This window comes from Rhodnius prolixus, unplaced genomic scaffold, assembly GCF_049639745.1.
Source record: "Rhodnius prolixus isolate KJV_2025 unplaced genomic scaffold, Rpr scaffold_5, whole genome shotgun sequence".
Taxonomy (NCBI): Eukaryota; Metazoa; Arthropoda; class Insecta; order Hemiptera; family Reduviidae; genus Rhodnius; species Rhodnius prolixus.
In genome coordinates, this window is record NW_027411624.1 from 29,628,955 (window position 1) to 29,646,179 (window position 17,225).

The window sequence follows — 17,225 nt, forward strand, 5'->3', positions numbered from 1 at the left end:
GATTTTAAATATTGAACATTTAAACTCTAGCACTTCTGGTGTCCCAATATTTTTGAAAGCCTTATTTTACACTTTTTCAAAAAGTGCTACCTAACAGTTTGGAATTTCATCGATTTATACTTATATATAATTTCCACAGATGTTGCTAATGTAATTTAAAAAAAAAAAAATTCCAAACTTTTGTATGTTGTTTTCATTTTCCTTTTAAATCATTTTGTAATAGGTGTCCCAATATAATGGGAGTCACTGTATGTAGTGTACGGTTTCAAAGCCTATATAGTATTGAAAAGAACCAAATTCGGAATGTTAAGATAATCTTTTAACTAATTACTAAACAATTAAATTTTTCTGTTTTTTTGAGATTTATGTTTAAATATGGTTTGAATGATTGTTTGTGTTTGTTTTAAAGTTTGTATAAAATTCTATTTCTGAATGCCTAACTTTATTTTAAAACTTTTATTACAGGAAATAATTTGTTTTAAGGGTTCTGAAGGAGAGATATTTTGGTATTTCCCCCATGTTTTCTCAAAATTTATTAAAAATTTTCAAAACCGAGAAAATTCTCAAGGTAAGAACTTGCATTTTTCTTTTGTTTTTAGCATTTGCTTTACACCATACAGCCAACTTCGATAAGCGGGGACACCTTTCAATTATTTTTACTTATAATTAAAAGTTTGTAAAGTAACCAAACATTTATTTGCAAGAACACCTGTTGCCCCATTCATTTAAAAAGCTGCCTCGTTAAATTATTTAAACATGAAGGTATTGTTTAATAGCTTAACAATTATGCACACAATTATTGTTGATTGTGTTAATTATGTTCAACTTAGTTTTTTTTTACGAAACAGAAAGAGAAAAAAAGGTGCACATTAATTTGCTGGCACTTAGATAAAAAGTGTTATCACACGATTAATCCATTAAAACCTGTGATAAAGCTTTTTTAATCTTTTATATATTTTTTTTTTGTAAATAACACTTTGTTCTCAGCATTGAATCATGTTTTGTTGGTAGGATAAATGAAATAGTTTTAAATTATTATTTAAAAACAAAGAAAAGAGAATATGATCATTAAATGAGCTGTTATTTTTGAAAGTGGTTTAAAAAAATGAGTTAATGGTAATTTCAGTAAAATATAGAGACATTCTTTCCATATTTATAATCATATATTCAATGGAGTACGACTTTTTTTTTATAAAGTCAACAAAAGAGTTTTGACTATAAAATGTTATCGCAAAAATATTTTTTTTTGAAAGTGGACTAAGTCCATTTCTAATAATTATAATTAAAACAACTTTCTTATTGCAATTATTTTTGATTATTGCTACTTCAGTGTACGCTGCTCGTTAGCAGATATTATGCTAACTGTAAAAGAAAAATAAGTTTAAAATATCTTTTTTTTTGCTTTAAAGATTTTAACGAAATAATTTTCATTTTTATATTTTTAATATAACTGAAATTTAAAAAAAATAAACTTGGTTATTCGTGTATTTAAATGTCTTCATTTTAATTATTACTTTTTACGTAAAAACCCATTTCAGTAAAGCTATAATGTCTATAAAAATATGGACTTAAATTTACTCCTGTTTTTATTTCTTGTAATATGTTATTTTTGAAAGTGGTATAAGTCCATTTGGAGCTAAAAAAAATCGTTTATTTTTTTTAAGAATTGTAATAATTATTATTTCATAATAAAATGTAAAAGATGTATAGTGTTAATAACATCACTTGAATAGATTAAGGTTTACGAATATTTTTAAATTAATTCAAATGCAAAACCTTAAATATCTCGATACATGGAAAAATGGACTTATACCACTTTCAAAAATAACAGCTCAAATTATTTGTTGTAGGAAATATTTATTAGGCAAGAGAGCGCATTAGATATACTTTTCAGTTCAAATTTGAGTCTGTCGAAAAAAAAATTCTAAAAACCAACTGTTGCGTTCAACATTTTTGTAACGGATAAAAAAACAACTACAGTGAATACAGGCACACGCTCAGTTTTCACCTACTGCAATTCACTGTGATACCAGGAAGTGCGCGTTCGTTTGAAATATTTGATGATTTTTATTTCTTATGGAATTCTCTTGCCACAATTCACGAACTTAAAAATTATCTCTTGAAACTAAAAATTACTAAAAAAAAAAAAGAAAAAAAAGATGGCTACTTGACTTCACATATTTCACTGTAAAACATAAGAAATGGAAGTAGGAAGCTAAAAGACATAATTCCTTCAGAAATCCAACTACAAATCAATATTCGCTGGGGGAAAAAAAACAAGAAATGAAACCGATCTACAAGTTACATAATCGGACAACTTGGTGCAACTGATACAAATCGAAACATCTTCCAACATAAAGAAATCACAAATGAACTTAAGTGAAGTTACATAATCGATAAACTAATCGAGTTCAATGTAGTAATTTTGGCCAAATTCAATTTAATTATCATTCCTACCGTCACCGGTCAAATGACCGGACTTCAAAATTACTTAAATTTCTTATTATAGAATGAAGGTAATAATTATTTAACTATGAAAAAGCACAGTCTCTTTAGTTTACAAATAAATCTCGTAGATTTTACTCCTTTTTGCATCATTGTTTTATAATTACAGGCTTCTCAATTGCACATTTCTCGCATATGCATTTTTTTACAGATTAGACAGCAATTTTTAGTCTTATTGCCTTTGCAGTATCCTATTTGGCTATTTTCCGACCATTTGGTTCGTGCAATGATAATAAAAAGTTTTGCCTTGAAATTTCACTTCCGGTAGTTTTTTTTAAATACAAAATCCAAGCATTTATCCCGGGGCTAAGTCTAGGATATTGAAAACTATTTGTTGAGGCCATCTCCGAGATTTTCCGCGGTTATATTTCCTCCACGAGCTGTATACATTTCTGCTGCTAATTTCAGAGCGACATACTCCCCAAAAACGGAACTATAGGTTCTCTGCTTTCACGTTTTCCCAAATATGGAAAGCCTTTTATTACGTCGAACGCTAGCCAAGATTTGATACTAAAATTTGTCCGGTTTATTTGGCATCTACTGAGTAAATCTGCATCTTGACTTTTGTTGGGAACAAATGTCCTTGGAAGAGATATATGCTCTTGGTTATAAACAGTTTTGACTGTTCTCTACGAATTTGTTCCAAAATTTAGAAATCAAAGTAAATTTATCGGTTTGTAAACGATTATTTCTTTGATCCACTCGAATAATCCTCATAATTTCTGTCTATACATTTCTGCTCACAGTGTTTGAGAAGAATGCTTGTCCCTAATTCCATAGAAAAGGGAAATATCGTACATTTTTTGCCTCATATGCACCAAATGCAAACAATAATCTGATAAAGGAATTATAAAATTGAGTTTTCGAGAGAATTCTGTTTCAAAAAAATAAATAAATAAAATATTAAAATAAATAAATAAAATGAAAATATTCAGCTGGTCAAATGACCAGTCAAGGCGGACTACATATTTTTCTCAAAAATCAAACATTAGGAAAAGAAGTGAATATTAAAAAAACAATTGTATACATATTTTAGGAAAAGTCGTGAAGTTTAATGGCGGTATGATGACGCTGTAATTAGAAAATTTAAACCAAATTTAAAAAACGGTCAATTGACCGGAGTGGAAGGTTTAGTGTTAACTTCGTGTACGTTATAGGAAAATGTATTTTTAAAGAATAGCTGTTGTTATGGAGGAGAGAATTCAATCAAATGATATTAAGAGAAGAAATAAAGTAATGCCTATTATATCTAGCAGCCTATTTGTTGAATTACCAAATTTAGATGGCGGCGAACTTTGTAATGGTAAATATTGTTCTATAAACATTCAATCATAAATCACAGCGGTGCCAAAGAAGGCTCATTTAATATGCCTTCTAATAAGACATATTACTTCTGAAGGTTGAAGTAATTGAACATATTGGAACAATTGGGACAAATTATTATTCCCATTTCAATCATTGAATCAATAAATGAAAAAGAATAAACAACAAAATGAAAATCAATAACGCTATAATATAACCTAAATCACAACTGAAATTGTTGCTACTTTTAATTCTTATAAGAATACAATCAATTCAACAATGAAGGCAATAATAATTGTTAAATGTTTTATTTTACTAAATTAGGGGAAATTTGTTTAGATAATAATTAAATTGAAGAAGCGAGAATCTCTTCTTTTAGAAATCTCCTCAACAAAAACTTACAGTTTCAAAAGTTAAGGTACTAAGGTAAAAATGATGGGCCAAGTTTCATGTTCACCTACTGTTACCCGTCATTAGGTATTTTGATTACAAAGGGCAGCTATTAAATGATTTTTAAAGATTTAATGATTAATAGCTTGATAACTTCCATTAAAATCAATATACGAGGGTCGTTTGAAAAGTCCGTGCAAAAATAAAAACTACTTAATTTTTTGGGGTAAACCTTTTTTATTTTTCAACATAGTCTCCTTTTAGGCTTATACACTTCGTCCAACGCTGCTCTAGTTTGTTGATCCCTTCCGAATAATAGGATTTGTCCAAGTCTGAAAAATAGCCATTCGTTTCTGCAATCACCTCCTCGTTTGAATAAAATCTTTTTCCCGCCAGCCATTTCTTCATATTGGGGAACAAATAGTAGTCCGAGGGAGCCAAGTCTGGAGAATAGGGGGGATGTGAAACGATTTGGAACCCTATTTCCATTAATTTTGCGACCACAACTGCTGAGGTGTGAGCTGGTGCGTTGTCGTGATGGAAAAGGACTTTTTTGTGGGCCAATCGTGGGCGTTTTTCTTGCAGCTCGGTTTTAAAACGGTCCAATAACGATGAATAATATGCACCTGTAATAGTTTTACCTTTTTCCAGATAGTCGATGAGGATTATTCCTTGCGAATCTCAAAAGACAGTCGCCATAATTTTTCCGGCCGAAGGAACGGTCTTCGCCTTTTTTGGCGCAGATTCCCCCTTGGTAACCCATTGTTTAGATTGTTCTTTGGTCTCAGGAGTGTAGTGATGTATCCATGTTTCATCCACAGTGACGAAACGACGCTTAAAGTCCTGCGGATTCTTTTAGAACAGCTGCAAACCGTCCTTGCAACACTTCACACGATTTCGTTTTTGGTCAAGCGTGAGCAATCGCGGCACCCATCTTGCGGATAGCTTTGTCATGTCCAAATGTTGATGCAAAATATTATGTACCCGTTCATTCGAGATGCCCACAGCACTAGCAATCTCACGCACCTTCACTCTTCTGTCATCCATCACCATATCATGGATTTTATCAATGATTTCTGTAGTAGTAACCTTAACAAGGCGTCCAGAACGTTCAGCGTCACTTGTGCCCATATGGCCACTCCGAAAATTTTGAAACCACTTATAAACTGTTCTAATCGAAGGTGCAGTCACCATAATGTTTATCAAGCTTCTCTTTAGTCTCCTGAGGCGTTTTGCCTTTCATAAAGTAGTGTTTAATCAACACACGAAATTCTTTTTCGTCCATTTTTTGAAAATCACTCGACTTCCTCGATTCAAACGAATGCCAAACACAAAGAAATAGACCGATCTGGCTGAAACTTGGTGTGTGTTCTTCCAAGAGATGCTACTAACTAAACATAACCTCGATACGCGCCAGTAGTGCTATCTCTCTGACTTTGCACGGACTTTTCAAACGACCCTCGTAAATTAAATGTGTACTACGCTTCGCTAAACAAATATATTTTGTAGATGAAAATGGCCAACATAAAGGTCTATGGTATCTAATAAATTCTAAATATTAATGAAAAGTATACAGCACAATAGCTTAAATGATCCTATTGTTCCAAAAATTGAATAAAACAGAAGCTTTCTCGTACGTTTCAAAAATGGGTGAGCTGATATAAAAATGAAATTTGGTTACTTGCTGATTTGTGTACCATTTGTCGTTCAAGCAACCCTTTTGTACCTTTTGAATAGATTTTTCATTTATTTCAAAAAATTTAAATATATCTAATGATAAATAAATTAATAATTCCCCTGCAAATAAATTCTTTTTTGACAAAACTTTCAAATTCCTGGATATTACACTTACTATAAGAGACAACTTAGAATTCGGGATATTCAGAAAGTCCACGTCCACTGACACTATTATACACAACAGTTCCTACCATCCTATTCAAGATAAACTAGTCGCTCTCAGATATCTGACAGATTGAATACTAAACCTCTTGGTACTGACCAACCATGAGTGAGAACTCAACATAATTCGCACTATAGGCACAAATAACAGTCATTAATTAATGTCACTATAGTCACATCATTAATAAAATATTGAGGTTATGAAATGAAGAAATCTCTAAGAATCAGAATGATCAAAGAAGTGTGACTGATCGTGACTCATAGCGTCAATATATCAATACAAAACTCCAACCATCCGTAACCCAACTGTGACAATTATAGCTATTATTAACATATAAACACTAAACATAACGTACAAGATACTACTAAAACCTATTCTGATCAAACAGCTTAAGACTTCACTAAACGTCTCTTCGTACACCAGAAATAAATAAATTCATGCAAACGTTAATTTAAAACTTATAGTTAATTAAAAAAAAAAACATTTGGGGAGACAAAGAACGAACATTTAGTCGATTAAAGAGAAAGTATTAAAGAATACATTAAAAAGGTTTAGATACCAAAACAAATTTACGGGAAACCATGAAAGATAATTTTGAGCTTTTAGTCGAATAGAAAGAAAACATTAAAAAATACATTATTAAAAAAGAATTAGAAATCCATATCAAACAACAATATGGGAAAAAATATATTTTATCAACTTTTAGTAAATACTTTTGGGATGCAAAGAATGCTAATTTTGAAATTATAGTCGAATAAAATTATAATAATAATAATAAATTAACGAATACATTAAAAAGGAATAGATATCCATTCTTTAAAACAATTGGGAAAACAAAGAAAGTCGATTAAGATGGTAAGATTAAAGAAAAAATTAAAAAGGTAGAAGTTCAGAAAACAATTTGAGGAAACAATGAAAGGTAATCATTTAGAACTATAGTCGATTCAATAAGAAAATATTAAAGAATACATTAAAAAGTTTTAGATATCAATTCCAAAAAACAATTTGGGAAAAGAAAGAAAGGTAATTTTCAACTTTTTGTCAATTAAAAAGAAAACATCAAAAAAGTTTAGAAAACAATTTGGGGAAACCAAAAATGTTAATTTTGAACTTATAGTCGATTAAAATGAAAGAATAAAATAATACATCAAAAAGATTTAGAAATCAATTTAAATACTTTTTGTAGTACTGGACGTTCTCAAAACGTAGCATTAATATTAATTTATAAGTAATAATTAATTAGGTGCAAGTAAGAATAATAAAAATATAATTGAAATTTAAAATAAATAACAAATGATAAAAGTCTTACCTTGTTTAAAGAATATCCAAATTCATCAGCATCTCAGTAGATCACCAGTCCAATAGCACTTGACACTTGACACAATTTAAAATAATTCACAACACTATTCGCACTAAAACTTGTATATTACGCACTAAGTAAAACTTAAACTCAATTTATAAAACCGAACTTCACTTTAACACTCACGAATAATCACTTAATAAATCACGTTAATAAAGAGACACGATTAACGAGTTAAAGATGGCCGCCGGTAACTGATCAGCTGGTAAATTAAGGTTATCTAAGTAGAGTATAACCAGCTGCTGGTTTTTATTTTTTCTTTATTTGGCATTTATAATCTACCAAAATAAAATTTAATTAATGAATTTTTATCATAACATTTTAAGCTGAAAGTATTTTTTTTAAATTATTATTGGTATTGTTTTAATTAAATCTTCATTGCTAGTCTAAAGTCCACTTTATATAAATCGCTTAAATAAAATCCCTAATTCGCTTATCAAAAAACTAACTAATTACAATTTATCTTTGTAATTTGTAATTATGGATGAACATAAATGAAAAATAAATAAATAAATTAGTCCCTCTGCTTAGTTAACGTTCATTTTGCCAGCTGATCTACCTGGCGGTCATTTTGAACTCGTCATTCGTGTCTCTTTATTAACGTGATTTATTAAGTGAATATTAGTGAGTGTTAAAGTTAAATTCGGTATTATAAATTGTGTTTAAGTTATACTTAGGGCGTGATATACAGTTTTAGTGGGAATAGTGTTGTGAATTTATTTTAAATTGTGTCAAGTGTCAAGTGCTATTGGACTTAGTGATCTATTGAGATGGTGATGAATTTGGATATTCAGAATACTTCCTGCTAGTAGGCGTAAGAGCAGGATGGCGCTTTAATGTTACGTAGGAGAACCCTAACCTCTTACATAAAATGAAGCTACTCCTCTTCTATTGCAAGTACTGCTTTGTAAACCCCAAAAAAGGTACACCTACATGAAATTCCGAATCGAATGACACCTTATTCATGAAACTCAGTTCACGCGTTTAGGCGCTACGTTGTTTACAAAAAAAAAAAAAAAAAAAAGGTAACAAGAAGAACAATTTTGAAAATACCGTTTTTGCTCATTTTCGGCAACTTTTTTTTCGAAATCTTTTAAATCTACGTTGTTGCAAAAAAACATTACAGCTATAAAGGGAGGATACATCCCAAATTATAAAGAAAATTTGGGAATTTTATCTTTTTTAGAAAAAGAGAAAAAAATTGTCAAAGTTAGGTGTTTTTCAACGTTACGCTTTTTCCGTGCAGTTTTTGACAATCAACCCTTATACAACTGCCATACCGGACAGTTTTAATATGTAATTAGCGCCAATTAATTGATAGAAAATATTACTTTATTTCGTGTCTGCATATGGAAGCTATCTAGGGAGTGCTATTAAATGTTAGTCAATAATCGTGGACTCATATAACACAGGCAGGACAGACGCGCCAGACAATATTATCACTTTTATAACTACCACATCGGATTATTGGGGCACCATATAATGCCATTTCACGAGTCAATAATGTATTAAATGCACACAATAAAGAACAGAAAAATAAATGATCATAAAGTAAAGAATAAAAAAACAAGAGGGTTAGTTATGTTTACTGATATTGGTCAGTTACCTGTAACAAATTTTAATAAAGTTTCATAAATAATTTAAAAAAATCAAATGTAAGTTTTATAAATAATTTTAAAAAACAAATGTAAGTTTCTTAAATAATTTAAAAAAAAATCAAATGTAAGTTTCATAAATAATTTTAAAAATCAAATGTAAGTTTCATAAATAATTTTAAAAAAAATCAAATGTAAGTTCCATAAATAATTTTAAAAATCAAATGTAAGTTTCATAAATAATTTTAAAAATCAAATGTAAGTTTCATAAATAATTTTAAAAATCAAATGTAAGTTTCATAAATAATTTTAAAAATCAAATGTAAGTTTCATAAATAATTTTAAAAATCAAATGTAAGTTTCATAAATAATTTTAAAAATCAAATGTAAGTTTCATAAATAATTTTAAAAATCAAATGTAAATAATTTTATAAAATCAAATGTGAACACTCACAAATGAGTGTGACTTTTTCTTACAAAACTATATTCAAAGTTTTTAAAACTAACAAATTTTCTTCAAATTTCGAACGTTTGAGTCATATTTTTAATTCTTATCATTTTAGAACAAATCTAACCACTCCTTCTCGCAAGAAGTGACTCAGAATCGAATGTTTCCAGTAAAAAGTTGTTGACTTATGTAATCGTAATCACTGTTCAAACAAAGTTTTTAACTAAAGTCGTAGGAACTGTTTGCTGTGAAAAACGAGAAAATATGGTAAATTATATTAGGTAATGTTTTGATTCACCTATTTAGGCTAAAAAGTAATTATGGCGTCCTCTGTTAGTATCTAAACGAAATATTCAATTTTGAGATTTTTAATTCCGTACATACAGACAGACACACTCAAAGTGACGTAGGGAGGGGGGGAAGAGAGACCAATTTTGTAAAAAACCTAATAAAATTAGCCTAATCGAAAATATCACAATTACTGTAGCTTCTTTTACTAGCGGAAGTAAGTAAACGTAAAAAATTACTTGGCTGCTAGCATCTTTGAAAACATTTTATAATACTAAATCGAACATTGTGGATCCGCTACTGATTTAGAAATAAGAACTGAGCTAAAAACAAAAAATGGAAAAGAAAAGTAGATATATTTCAAATAAATAATGTGAAAATAAAAAAATTAAATAAAATAAATAACCCAGCTATCAGGTATTCCGGACTAAAATATGCAAATCAATGAGCTGGATAAGCAATCTCGCACGAACTTTGCACTCGATTCTCACCGTAAAAAGTTGTTATCTCTACAATATTTATTGTTATTGTTACCACAATGCGCAGTCAAGCCTAACAGGTGCATTTATCCAGATCATAGCTCTACTAACGGCTGATAATAAAACCATTATTATATTCAATACATAAAAAAAAAAAAAAAAAAATACAAAGAGAAATAATCAGATAATGCATGTTTGTAAACAAAATACGTTGTTAAAAAAAAGAATCTCATAAAAGTATTCTTTGGAATCTCATAAAAGTATTCTTTGGAATCTCATAAAAGTATTCTTTGGAATCTCATAAAAGTATTCTTTGGAATCTCATAAAAGTATTCCTTGAAATATTATAGTACGGTGACTCCCATTAATATTGGGACAGTACAAACAGAAGTTCAAAATTGACGAAAATTAAAAGTGGCACCCATTTATTCAAATTTTTATAAATTCATTTCATTTTATAATTACTATTAGGTAATTAAATAAAAACTATTTAAATAAGTACATAAAAATGTTTTGGTAGATTAAAAAAAATATATATAATAATAAGTGCAAATTATACCTCTCATAAATATTGGGACACTATTATAATTTATAGTTTGTCCAAGGTTTTGCCCGAATATTTATACAATTTGTAAATATATACCTTAAGCATATATTCAATATGAAATTAATAATTAAATTAGTTTATATAAATCAAGCCAGGTATAACATGTCGCGCAAAAATACAAATACAACGATTGAACAAAGAAATATTGTAATTTCTTTGCACAAAGACAATAAAAAGTGTTAGAGAGACGGAAAAACTAATCGGACCTAAAACATCTACTGTGTGGAACATCATTCAGCGTTACCAAAAAGAAAAAAGAATTGTTTCAACCCCACAAAAAGGCCGTCCTCAACTGCTCTCTGAGAGAGAGCAGCGTTATATATTAAAAGAATTAAAAAAGATCACCGACTTAGTGCTCCAAAACTTCTATGTGAAATTTTTGACATGTTCAGAGAGCAAAAATGGAGCAGAAACTGTTCGGAGAGTGCTAAGAAAACTCGACTATCATGGTAGAATAGCCTGGAAGAATCCTTTTGTCAGTAAGATAAATCGTGCTAAGAGAGTGAAATTTGCCGAAAAATATTTTAATGAAAATAGTGAACTTTGGAATGATATACTCTAGCGATGAATCAAAATTTAATATTTTTTAGCCAGATGGAAGGGATATGGTCTGGAGGAAAGCGAATGCTGAACTCGAAAAGAAGAATTTACAGCCAACTTTAAAGGGTTTTAAAGCTGCACCACCGGGTGGAGGTGGGTCAGTTATGGTTTGGGGCTAGATGTCCGCATCAGGATTTGGAGAATTAATGTTTGTTGATGGAGTGATGGACAAAATGGTTTATAGTAATATATTAAAAAATAATTTGAAAAAAAATGCCAAAAAATTGGGTATTTTAGGGTCTTCTAAATTCTACCAAGAGAACGACCCCAAACCTACGGCTTGGGTGATACGCCAGTGACTGTTATACAATTGCCCAAAAGTATTCCAAACCTCTCCGCAGTCTCCAAGTCTTAATCCCATTGAAGATTTATGGCAATATTTAGCTAGTGCTTTAAGTAAACGAGTAATATCTAACAACAATGAATTAAAACGATGTTTCCTGGAAGAATGGGAAAAAACACCACCTGAATTAACCAAAAACTTGTTTCACCTATGCCTGATCGTTTGAGGGCTATTGTAAGTCAAAAAGCAATTATTAAATTATTACCAACCAATTATTAAATAGTAGGAGATTTTAAATATTGAACATTTAAACTCTAGCACTTCTGGTGTCCCAATATTTTTGAGAGCCTTATTTCACACTTTTTCAAAAAGTGTTACCTAACAGTTTGGAATTTCATTGAGTTATACTTATATATAATTTCCACAGATGTTGCTAATGTAATTTAAAAAAAAAAAAATTCCAAACTTTTGTATGTTGTTTTCATTTTCCTTTTAAATCATTTTGTAATAGGTGTCCCAATATTAATGGGAGTCACTGTATATTATTAATCAATTTTCTCCAACCTTGCTATTAAAGTATATTTTAATCAATCAAACAATATCTCACACAATAGATTGTAAGTCAATCTCTTTACCAATGTGATGGAAATTTTCAATAATAATTATGGTACCAGAGAAACCAATTCCTAAAAATCCTAAAAAGATACAACAATAATTTAACTCCTTCCTAAAATTTGTAAAATTTTCAAAGGTTTACTACTAATTGACAAACAAATAATCTGTTTAGAAGACAATTATTAAATTATCGAAAGCAGCAGCTTTTGTTTATCCGTAGACCATGTAATTAAATATGATTATTTAATTAAATCCGCCAATTTGTAGCTGAAATATTTGTAGTTATTAAAAAATACTATTTATTTATTTATTTGTTTTGTGAAATCGCATACAAAGAATTAAGCTTATGAATACAAAATGAAATTAGGAAATACTTCCAAAATCAAAACAGAAAGATACATATGCAAAAAACAAAATAATAAAATTACTATACGACAAGTATAAATGAAACTTTCAATTAAATAGATATTAATAAAAGAAATAAAACTGAATAAACTATAACATTGAATAGGTAAAGTATATTGATATCAGTAAAGTTTGGATTCAGAAATTCTTTGAAATAAATATAACATAGTTCATAAGTTGTTATTTTATCCTAAAAGAGAATCCAGGAAGAGCATCTTTCTAAATACTTCTGCCTAATATTATAAAATACTAATAAAGCTCATTATGAAGTTGTCATTTGATCCTAAAAGAGAATCCAGGAAGAGCATCTTTCTAAATACTCTTGCCTAATATTATAAAATACTAATAAAGCTCATTATGAAGTTGTCATTTGATCCTAAAAGAGAATCCAGGAAGAGCATCTTTCTAAATACTTCTGCCTAATATTATAAAATACTAATAAAGCTCATTATGAAGTTGTCATTTGATCCTAAAAGAGAATCCAGGAAGAGCATCTTTCTAAATACTTCTGCCTAATATTATAAAATACTAATAAAACAAGTTTTTATATTTTCGAAAATTTTTGGGCTAGGATAGGGGGGGATAATTGGGAAATCTTAAAGGAGGATACATAACTGCATCCTCCATTAAAACTAAGCGAATCACAGAATAGACAGACAGCAGAATAAAAAATAAAATAATAAGTTCCATTGCGTAATAGAGAGAAAAAAAAAAAGCAACCACAAGGCTAAGAAAAGTTAGACAATATGAATAAATGAGAGACAGAACAGGTGAGCGCGGTTTTTTGTATTCAACAAAGTTGATGTTTTTTAGCCAGAGTACATGGGACAAGCACTGCAACTAACAACATTCATTATGTTACTTAAACTAAAACTCTTATTTTAGTATTTAGTAAACAATTATTATGCTTTATTATTTTGTTATTATCTTTTTTGAAGTTATAAGTATTTTTACGCCATTATTTATAAATGTATAAATGGGTTTTCTTTTTTCTTTTTGTTATTGTTGAAATTGCATCAATTACATAATAACTTATGTCTGCTTTTTTGTATTTATATTTTAATTGTTACCAGTATAGAGAATAAAAACATTGTGGGCCATAAAAACTGTTAATGACAATTTGAAATAATGACGCCTATGAAATGCTTCCAATAATACAACCGCTTTTAATGGAATTCAGCAAGAATTGATATAAATAAAAGAAAACGCTTACTTTATAATTTTTTTATAAAAACAGTACTTTATTTTAACAATTTGAGCAGGTATACTTCTTAGTATTTGTTCATTACTAAAAAAGGAAATTAGAAAAAAAGACTATTGTTTGATGGGCATCTTATTTTTTGCCTTTACTACTACTGTAAAGCGATTTTATTAAATATTTTTGTTATTTTACTAAAAAAGCGTAAAATGTTAATGCTAAGTTTTGCAGTTCTTTTTTCTTGTATTGTAACTACTAAATTTAGAAACTAAAATGAAATCCTACCTTGTCCTATGAGGTCTTTTAATACGGGTACTTCTAGCCCTATAGATTTGTTCATTTCATCTGTATTGAGGTAAACTCAACGGCATTAAAGCATTATTACCTTGTTTTGGAATACTTGTAGCTCATTCAGTTCACTCGTATAAGCGATGAAATATTATAGTATATTTAATCAATTTTCTTCAACCTTGCAATTAAAGCATATATTTTAATCAATCAAACAATATCTTAACGTTACACAATTGATTGTGAGTCAATCTCTTTACCAATACGATGGAAATTTTCAGCAATTAATATCGAAACCAGAAAAAACAATTCCTAAAAATCGTAAAAAGATACAACAACAATTTGACTCCTTCCTATACTAGTAAAATTGAGTCTGGAGAAACTCAAAGTTAAGAGTAAAAGTGTAGAGTTTTTAGACATGTCATGTTACAATTTCGGTGTTATGTTTTAATGGTTTCTATGTTAGACTTGAATCAAATGGTATACCAAGATATTTTCATTTTTTGTCCCTAGTCTTTCAACACACAATGTTGGTAATTTTCACTTTTTTAACTGAAGGCATGCTACAATTTCTGACTGTTTTTTTCTTTTTTTTATTGTACGTTAAAGAATAATTACAATTCGTGAAAACAGCCAGTAAATTTGTCTACTGAGGTTTGTGTGTTATCTATTGCAGTGAGAAAACGCCTTTAAAGAAGAAGAGTATCGACGGCATGCATTGCAAGAACGGTAATGAAGAGCATCTTTCTAAATACTTCTGCCTAATATTATAAAATACTAATAAAGCTCATTATGAAGTTGTTATTTTATCCTAAAAGAGAATCCAGGAAGAGCATCTTTCTAAATACTTCTGCCTAATATTATAAAATACTAATAAAGCTCATTATGAAGTTGTCATTTGATCCTAAAAGAGAATCCAGGAAGAGCATCTTTCTAAATACTTCTGCCTAATATTATAAAATACTAATAAAGCTCATTATGAAGTTGTTATTTTATCCTAAAAGAGAATCCAGGAAGAGCATCTTTCTAAATACTTCTGCCTAATATTATAATAATATTCTTTTTTCTTTTTTTTCTGTTATTGTTGAAATTGCATCAATTACATAATAACTTATGTCTGCTTATGGTAGATAAATATTGTAGATATGGTAGATAAATTTTGAAAAGAATGGGATTAAGAACTGAGCACAAAGGAACCATCAGCCATTTTATATTCTCTTATACTTCCAAGTATCGGACAATTAAGACAAAATCATTAAATGAATAATATTAACTGTAACAAATTCCTGGAAATAATAATAAAAAAGAGAATATGCAGAGAAGAAAAGTGAACATTTAGGAAATAAAATAAACAGTATGACTGAAAAGTATTTAAGGAAGTAAAGTTAAGAGTAGGGAGGTGGTCACAGTGTTCGTGTTCACAGTAGGGCACAACGGCCCAGGTTCTTGACCCAAAACTCGCCTCCCATACACTCCCACAGTATTATGTTTACCATATACAACAAACATGAATTATACTTCATTCTTTTTATTAATTCCTAAGATTTTTTTTTCTTATTAGCTTTGCGAGCTTTAATTTTCTTTGTAAGTAAGCAGGACCACAATACACAATTACAAACTATTTAAAATGTACTTGTTAAAAATACAGATAGAAAACTGGAATTCTGTACAATTGTAGAGGTAAATGAGTTCTAAAATTGTATGTCTCCTCGCACAGTTAACACAAATATAACAGGAGATATAGCAATTCCAAAAATGAAGGAAATGAAAACCTCTCAAACATTATCACCTTATATCTCCTTTAAAAATACAGATACAAAGCGGGAATTTTGTACAATTGTAGTGGTAAATGAGTTCTATAATTGTTTGTCTCTACGCACAGTTAACACTAATATAACAGGAGAAATAGCAATTCGAAAAATGAAGGAAATGCAATACGCTTAAACTTTATCTCCTTATATCTCCTTCATAAACACAGATAGGAAGCTGGGATTTTGTACAATTGTAGAGGTAAATGAGTTCTATAATTGTACGTCTTTTCGCAAAGTTAACACTAATATAACAGGGGATATACGAGTTGCAATTCGAAAAATGAAGGAAATGCAATACGCTAAAACTTTATCTTCTTTATAAACACTGATAGAAAGCTGGAATTTTGTACAATTGTAGAGGTAAATGAGTTCTATAATTGTTATGTCTCTTCGCACAATTTACACTAATATAACAGGAGATATAGCAATTCGAAAAATGAAGGAAATGCAATACATTCAAACTTTATCTCCTTATATCTCCTTTAAAAATACAGATAGAAAACTGGAATTCTGTACAATTGTAGAGGTAAATGAGTTCTATAATTGTATGTCTTTTCGCACAGTTAACACAAATATAACAGGAGATATAGCAATTCGAAAAATGAAGGAAATGCAAACCTCTCAAATTTTATCTCCTTATATCTCCTTTAAAAATACAGATAGAAAACTGGAATTCTGTACAATTGTAGAGCTAAATGAGTTCTATAATTGTATGTCTCCTCGCACAGTTAACACTAATATAACAGGAGAAATAGCAATTCGAAAAATGAAGGAAATGCAAACCTCTCAAACTTTATCTCCTTATATCTCCTTTAAAAATACAGATAGAAAACTGGAATTCCGTACAATTATAGAGGTAAATGAGTTCTATAATTGTATGTCTTTTCGCACAGTTAACACAAATATATCAGGAGATATAGCAATTCGAAAAATGAAGGAAATGAAAACCTCTCAAACATTATCGCCTTATATCTCCTTTAAAAATACAGATACAAAGCGGGAATTTTGTACAATTGTAGTGGTAAATGAGTTCTATAATTGTTTGTCTCTACGCACAGTTAACACTAATATAACAGGAGAAATAGCAATTCGAAAAATGAAGGAAATGCAATACGCTTAAACTTTATCTCCTTATATCTCCTTCATAAACA

The 17,225-nt window shown here is 29.4% G+C and overlaps 1 protein-coding gene across 3 annotated transcripts in view; it reads right to left on the reverse strand.

The window, feature by feature from the left end:
- LOC141458381 (acyl-CoA Delta-9 desaturase) overlaps nt 1-17,225 on the reverse strand; it is a 117,667-nt gene that overhangs the window by 37,950 nt on the left and 62,492 nt on the right. Inside the window, exon 1 of one of the 3 annotated variants that reach the window (XM_074136281.1) lies at nt 7,407-7,533. The exons of the other annotated variants lie outside the window; for them this stretch is intronic. The gene's annotated coding sequence lies outside the window, so the exon portion shown is untranslated. Of the gene's footprint in view, nt 1-7,406; nt 7,534-17,225 lie in introns of those variants that run through there. 3 annotated transcript variants of the gene reach the window in all.